Source organism: Lissotriton vulgaris, chromosome 8, assembly GCF_964263255.1.
Source record: "Lissotriton vulgaris chromosome 8, aLisVul1.2, whole genome shotgun sequence".
Taxonomy (NCBI): domain Eukaryota; kingdom Metazoa; phylum Chordata; class Amphibia; order Caudata; family Salamandridae; genus Lissotriton; species Lissotriton vulgaris.
In genome coordinates this window covers 1,164,734,080-1,164,742,211 of record NC_141696.1, presented here as the reverse complement: position 1 = coordinate 1,164,742,211, position 8,132 = coordinate 1,164,734,080, and the positions used below count along the sequence as shown (strand labels likewise).

Sequence of the window (8,132 nt, the reverse complement as noted above, 5' to 3'; positions counted from 1 at the left end):
TAACCAAAGCAACAGAGGATATAAGAGTGATCCGAGCCCAGGGAGGTACAGCGATACTGATAATGCTCGACCTATCCGCAGCCTTCAACACGGTCGACCACAAGATCTTGGTCGACCGTGTCGGAAAGATGGGCATTCGCCACATGGCAAAGAACTTGCTATCCTCCTTCTTGGCCGGAAGAACACAGGTGGTCATATTGGGGCACTTCCAATCAGACAAGCTGTCATTGCCATGAGGGGTTCCACAAGGCTCATCCCCAAGTCCGGCACTATTTAATATCTATGTGTCTGACCTGGCCGCCGTCATCCAGGCCTATGGGATGAGCCTAACCTCATATGCTGATGACACGCAGCTTGTGTTGGCCATCAATGGGGATGGAGAAAAGATAGCAGAAAACTTCCAAGGGGGCATGCGAGCGATTGGAGACTGGATGGCTTCCAATTGCCTAAAATTAAATTCCGAAAAAATGGAGGTAGTCATTTTTGGACATCTCTCACCCAGCTGGTCGACCACCTGGTGGCCCGCCACGTACGGAACACCCCCCACTCCAGTTCCTACTGTCAGAAATCTTGGAGTAATTTTCGACGAGAACTTACATTTTATGGCCCATGCAAACAAAATAGCTGCCACTGCCCACCACAAACTCAGGCTGATCAAGAAAATTATGCCGTTCCTACCAACTGTAGCCGCTAAGACACTGGTAAGCGCCTTAGTGTTGTCCTCACTCGACTACTGTAATGGCCTATTCATCAATACCCAAGCCAGAGTGACCAACAAAATGCAGGCGATCCAAAACGCTGCAGCCCGTCTTCTATCAGGAACACCGAAATTCATGCCTATATCCGAGACCATAAGGTACCTCCACTGGCTCAAGATCCGAAATAGGATTAAATTCAAAACGCTTTGCATTGTTTACAAAGCACTGCAAAACCACGGCCCACATTTTCTTAAATCCCACTTAAGATTTCACTCATCCACAAGATCGCTCCGTTCCAACAACCAGAAACTCCTGCTGATACCACGAACTAAAACAGTCACTTGGGGCGACAGACGCTTCTTGGTGGCTGCCCCTAGACTTTGGAATTCTCTACCACTATCCATCAGAGAAAGTCCGTCCTTGATGCAATTCCGAAAAAAAATAAAGACCTGGCTGTTCGCTCAAGACTAGCAGCCGACTTAGTCTCTGGGAACTTCAAGCACAGTATCTAGCGCCGAGAGGCCCACGGGCATTTGTTTGCGCTGTACAAATTGAAAAAATAAAATAAATAAATAAATAAATAAATAAATTACTCCGATTTTCTATCCATGGTATTTAAAATGTTTAAGTACTATTCATTTCAGCAGAAGGACAATAGTTTTCACTTCTGTGCCAAACCGGACTATAACAACTCAAATGTTTAGGTACTAACCAATGGAACACTTCAACTTGACACTTTAAATCATTAAATTCTGTGATTTTCACATCTTCAATTGGAAATTCAGCTTATTTTATTATCGTTTCTTAATTACACACATTTTCTTTGCGATATTATTAAACTGATTCTGCATCTTAATAACAAAGCAGTCTTGACTATGAAGAATTAATGATCATGCCTCAGGTTGAAAAACCTGGGAAAGATTCAGCAGTACAGGTCAGCCACAGTAAACATTTCTCACAACATTGATTACTTAACATATTACCTACAGTGAAAATGAAGGACGCAGTCTAGTAAAGAATTTATTGAAAGTAAAGCATATTTACACGTTCAGGATTTCTCTTTTTTTAAAGATAATTCAATAAAGTATGAAAATATATTTGAAAGTAAAATCATTTTTTTAAATATACACTTTATATCATTTTACACAGACGTAATTACAAACATTTAGAATTACATACATTTAAAAAGAAAAAATATAAATAGAGTTTATTCAAAGCAAAGCTTTTTTACTTTTTCAGGATTTAAAAGAATTTTATATAGTGTAGCTAAATTGTATCGTTCCTAAACGTAGCTAATAAAAAAGTAGATTAATATAGATGTATTTTTCAGGAACATTTTAACTATATTTGTTTTTCCTTTACAGGCCATAATTTGAATCATATCTCAAGACCGTCTCTTTATTTAGAAATCTGCACAAAATACTGTACACACACTAAATTCATTCCTAAAAGGAGACAACTGCTCAAGGGTTGTAGGAAATAATGCATTAATTTGACAACCTGTAGTTATGGGTCCTCGTGGCATGAGAAGAAAGGTACATCTATTATAACATAATCCCTCTGGGTTTAGTAAGACTGAAATGTTGGGGAGTGCACAAGCGTGACCCACACAAATGCAAAATTAGAGAGAAAGAGGCTAGTAAACATTGTTAGAGGCTGACATTAAGCTTCCAATGTGAACAACATCCACAATGTTTTACAATATTCCAGCATGGGGTGCTGGGATGGTAAGTATTCCAAGGGATTGTCAAATGTTAATAAACTTAAAAAATATTTGTAATGTAACATCAAAAGTGCCATCTGAACAAAAGAGACTACATAAAGTTTGATAGGCCCAAAACTGAAAATCTTGATCGTGCCCTTCAAAGTAGATAAATGTGCAAATGTCCATCTTTTAAAAGGTACGGCCATGTGAAGTGTATATCAAAATCTGAGCTTGTAGGATGATAATATTAATGCTGTTAATTACGTACATAGAGAGGGCTTGTAATCTTTAGCAAATGAATTAAATAGGAAGGTACTGCTGTAAACGTTACCATCAAATAGAGCAAAGGAGGTAATGGTATTTATATTACAATTGTATACATTTTTGTACTATTGTACTCCTACTAGTTGACAAAATGTGATTTTGACTGATAAAAACACAACGGCAATCACTTTTTACAAATCACTTAATCAAGATACCAATTTCAATTGTTTCCTTTAGGCTTAACAAAACAATTAAATTTTTATTACCATAAATATATAACAATCTGGCAGAAATTAATCACTGAACGTGACCAGCGATGCAGATTAAATTTAGTTTAAAAAACACACGGGCAGGCGTGATGGAAATGTAATCGTCCCTGGAACTTTTCAGACTGAGCTGCCGAAAGTTGTCCCAACGCGGTCATCTTTCAGTTAGTAAAAATAAGTGAAACGTCAGATCTGCATAGCCAGGTTACTAATTACTGAAAAGAAAGAAAAACACAATCACAAACGTTTGAGTAACTAGCAGTTAAGCAATGCCTCTGTGCTTCAACTTGCAAGCACATGTTGCAAAATATGTATTCATTACTTTCCACCAGCTGACAGAGTCCACGCAGATGACAAAAGGTATGAGGAAAAGTGAGACAGAAAACAATAAACAAGCATTTGCAATGCAATAGGTCTCGCATTAGGAAAGTTTGAGCTATTGGTCTTGTAAATGACAAATTTTTCATTTATGTGTTGGTTTTGAAAATAGCGAAATAAATAGCTTTGCCATTTACAATGCCAATACTTTTATCGTTTGCAAATGTGACACCTATAGCATTTGTAATGCAACATGTTTTGTATTTATGTGACTTAGATGTATTGATATTACAAATAACAATGGCTTTTAATTTTTCTAAATAATTAATACTTAAATAAAAGTTATTGTAATTTATAATGGCAATAGCTTAAACTTTTGTAAATAACTTTTGTGAAGATTATGTTCAGTGTATTTTATTGTGACGAACATCTAAGAATAGCAGTGAAATATTAACAACTTTTTATGACATTTGTAATAAAGCTTGAAACATTGACCGGTGCTCTATTCCCCAAACTCTTGAGTTTCCTTAGGAAATGTAAACAAACGCCATTTTCCAGATCATTTTACTGCGGTATCATAGAACCACAAATAGGAAATCTAGATTGTCAAACCGTGGCTACAAACCCCCCTCTCCTTCAGCTGGCTAGACTCTCCTCCTGACAGCAGCAGGACTGATGAAGGGATGCTTTGGGGTTATCCCCTGACGGTGCGCAGAGCTGAACTCTGCAACAAACTCATCACATCGATTAATACAAGCTGAAGAGGGAACTACTTTCCAAAATATATGAAATGTTTTGCATTGAGTCTGCATTTTTCTAGAACCTATCGAGGGAGGAAGAGGGAAAACAGATCTACAGCTAAAATCAGATGCGGATAAGAGGGAACAGCGAATGAATGAAAGAGTACAGAGTGCAAAATATCACCTCACTGAGGTATACTGCGCTAAAAAAAAGTGGTCAATGTGGAGATTCATTTCACAGCTGAAAAAGTAAATCCAAAATCTTTGCGGGAGTAGTTATGACGAGAGATTTGACGCAGAGGGAGAAACCGAGAATTCCGCACTTTAGAAGTCATTAAGGAGAAGCCCCCGTCCTCGTCGTAAGTGTGTAATAAGAAACACCGGAAGCAGGTGGTCATGGTAGATCAAAGAGAGAGAGCAGGCACACACCGAATGAAACAGGAACACAAATAAAGGGAAACACCTGAAGCATGTGGGGTGGTTGGCAGTATGCAGGGATCGTGAGGGTGTGTAGTAGGGTGCGAGTGGAGGCAGGGAGTCTACGGTACAGCAGGCTTCGTGGCACAGTATCTCGACGGTGGAGCAGGTTGTGAAAAGATTTTGTGGGGGGGGGCAGTGCATACAATGAGGATGGCTCAGGGCCCTGTATGGCTTTACAACTTGTACATTTGCACAAAAAAAATCCTGTTTGTATCTTTTATGTAACTCATGTAATCCTAAATCCTTATGTATCACAACTGCTTCTTTTGTAAAGCGCTCTGACACCTTCGGGTAATTTTCGCGCTGTAGAAAATCGCATTAAAGAAATACCCTCCGGGGAAGTCGCGGTCCCGTCTTACCTCCCGGGGCAGGTCATGCATTCTGGCGGGTCTAAGCTCAGGAGAGGATCCATGCAGTGCCGGCCGGACCCCGCTTCACTCCCACAGGCTCTCTCTTCCACCTGTTGCCCCACAGTATGACCCCACGGGACGCTTCACACGGGTGGCGGGGAGGGAGGAGTGTTCAGCCAAGAACGTCCAAAGTGTTCAGCAGTCGCGCTCCGAGTGACACGGCTCAGCCTCGGTGTTTCCTCACTTCAGAAGTGTAACTCTGTCTCCTGCGAGTGAAGCCTGCACTCTTTCCTCGCCCCGCGGTGCTCCAGTGTGGCCCGTCAAAGCGGCGACTGCCACCAGCGCGCCAGAGCGGGCAAGTGCATGTCCAGCTCCGGCTGCTGCGGAGGACGGAATATGCCCCAGTCTCGGCTTGTTTACAATTTTTCGTCACCTTAACAACTATTTAAAATTAAAAACAATATGTTCGCCCTTCGTTCCACACATTTTTGTGCTCAAGACAGACAGATTAGTAACAAGCGAAGGAGAATGTCGTGAGCATGCGCCTAAGCTGTACGGGCGCACACTCAAAGTCACGCTGTACGTGTTTCCGTGTACCGTGAGCGTACACATCGGACGTCTAGGAAACTCGTCATCAGCAAAGCCAGCCGGAAGATTGGCGGTGCGTAATCATGGAGAGCCCCACCTGCTGCCAAGCCTGAGCCGCTGACACACACCTGAGGAGGAAAGACCGGCGTGGACAGCAGCGGGGGAGTCCTGAGTTAGCCCGGTGAGTAGGGGGGACGTGTTTTTTGGTGCATCAGGCTAGCGAGACAGAGATGGGCACTTCGAGTGTATGGATGTGCGTGTGTGACTGTGTGTGTGTGTGTGTGTGTGTGTGTGCGTGTGAGCAGGTGGGGGTGGTGCGCCTGTGTGTGAGCGTGTGTGTACTTTTGTGTGTGCGTGTGTCTGTGTGTGTGCGCGCGCGCATGGCTGAAAATCTGGAGATGTGAACAGCTCCGGGGGGCTGGGCATGTGCGTCCACGCTGTCAAATCGCCGCACGTGCCCCTGTCTATGTCCCTTGAGAGCCGACTCAACAGCAATAGGTCTCGAGCGAGACCTAACAACTTATTCAGCGACAAGATAAACCTTGGGGTGAACGTGTGATGTACAAATGCAGGCCACTGTTATGGTGCTTGTCTGCACAAGTGGGTGGGAAAAAGGTTCTCTTCATTTGCCAGCTCTTTTCTGCCACTGCTATACACTGATGGCCGGAAATACACTGCTCAGCAATGTAAACCATTGTAGTTCTCCATCATCCCATACATTCCCCTGTGGAAGTGTCTCTCCATGACCCCTTGCTCGGGGAACAGTTGTACACAGATGCCTAAATATTGATCAACTTTTGAGTAGTAAAAAAAATAACTTACCTTCCAAAACCAAATTTCTTGTGGTTATTTTACCGGCATATTTCTCTCTTTTGGAACAACAAACCCCAGGCACCCGAGTGGATAAAAACATTCGCAATAGAAATCCTGCACCAGCAGTTAGTGCTGGCTGCAACAAGATACCAGAAACAGCCAGAAGTGCCACCCAGAGTCCTCGTCTATTTTTTCTGAACCCTTAGAGGCAGAGACATCAAATCAAACAACCTTAGGTCGAACATGGATGTGCAGTGCAACAGAACAACGTTGGAACCTTATTAATTTTCAGGAGACTATGACCATCCTTCAGAACAGAGGGGGCAGCAGGACCAGGGAGTAAGTAAGCAGCAGGTAGTTATAGAGTGTCCACCAGAAAGATTACTGAAGGTAAGTAACTTTCTTCTTCAACTTGTATTTTTCTCACCTTTTGGATAGCTATCACAGCAGTACTCTTTCCCAGGTGGTGGTCTGAAGGAGTTTTCATACGAGCGAATTTTGCAGCACGAATTAGCAAAATTGCAATCCATTCTTACTTCCGAGTTCAAGCAATAGTGCTTTGCAAAAGTGTGGTATGAAGGCCATGTTGCCGTACAACAAATCTCTACCACAGGAACTCCCCTGGCCAATACCGATGTTGAAGCCCTCGCTCTAATGGAATGAGCATGGATTCCCTCTGGCTCCTTCTTAGCGAAGGCATGACAACATTTAATGCAGAGGATGATCCACCATGACAATGTCCTCTTCTGGACCGCCTTGCCGTTGTCAGACCTAATCTATTTTGTCTGGTTGACGTAATAACTGACCGGACTAAGAAGGTCTAGCAGATGTCAACTTTTTATTACTTTTTGGTGATGGATTATGTTATGACTACTTGTAAAGTGTACATCTCACCTGAGAGAGTATACAGGCAATTGAACGAAGGGACTGTTCCAGCACTTTTAGGGGCCTAATGGAAGAGTCAGGTTTTCAGTTTCTAGAGAAATTCAAGGACTGAGCTGGCTGCTCTCCTGTGCAGCAGGAGGACACAGCAGGCTTTAGGAGCCAGGTACGAAAGAAGTGCCCACTGGTTCTGGCTCTCCAGATGCAGGGGACAAGGTGTGTGCAGTCAGTCGGCTGAACAGAAATTTCAGGATCTGGAAACTGATGTGGCTTTTGAATTATGTGGGGCATAGATTGTGTAAGCCTTTGTAGGTGTGTGTGAGGAGCTTGAAGAGAATGAGTTGTGGGAGGGGAGTCTGTGGAGATCTTTGATATATATTGAAGTATGCATCTGTGGTGAGAGTTTGAGTGCGAGTCCCCTGGTGGGATAGGAAGAAGGAAAAGAGTGGACAACGTAATGGATTGGCCAATATGGAATGAGGTAATCACCTTTGGCAGAAAAGAAGCTTTAGTCCTCAGAAATAGTTTGTCTGGGTAGAAAAGGGTAAAGAATGGTTGTACACAGCGCTTACTGCTAATTGACATGCCACACTAAAGTGATGCCCAACAAAAACTCAGTATTATGAGCCAACAGTATGCTTACACCAACTTAGCAGAGGCTTGGCGATCTGACAGGATTACGTTTTCCACCTTTGCTAGCAGGCACAAAAAGCTCCAATGTCCCTGTTCAAACTCCATTAATGAAGGCGGGTGCCCTAACTGTTGGAGTGCATATCCTGCCCCACCCGACTGGGAGAGGAGGTCCTCTTAGAGGCAGCTGGGCAGACGCCACAGGGGGAGTCACAGAAGGTCCGGATACCACACACTTTCTGGTCAGTCTTAAGTGGTTATAATGACTTGGGTCCAGTCATGGTGTAAATTCCTCTACACCAGAAGAATCAAGGGTATGCTGAGAAAATGTGTAGAGAAACAGAAAATTGCACATCTACAAAAACGCATCCCACAAGGCTCTCGCCAATGGAAAATGG

At 43.1% G+C, this 8,132-nt stretch overlaps 1 protein-coding gene across 1 annotated transcript in view; it reads right to left on the bottom strand.

The window, feature by feature from the left end:
• Positions 1-1,705: 1,705 nt before the first annotated feature.
• EPSTI1 (epithelial stromal interaction 1) overlaps positions 1,706-8,132 on the bottom strand; it is a 187,905-nt gene continuing 181,478 nt past the window's right edge. The window contains exon 8 of the mRNA XM_086935022.1: positions 1,706-3,148. The gene's annotated coding sequence lies outside the window, so the exon portion shown is untranslated. The remainder of the gene's footprint in view (positions 3,149-8,132) is intronic.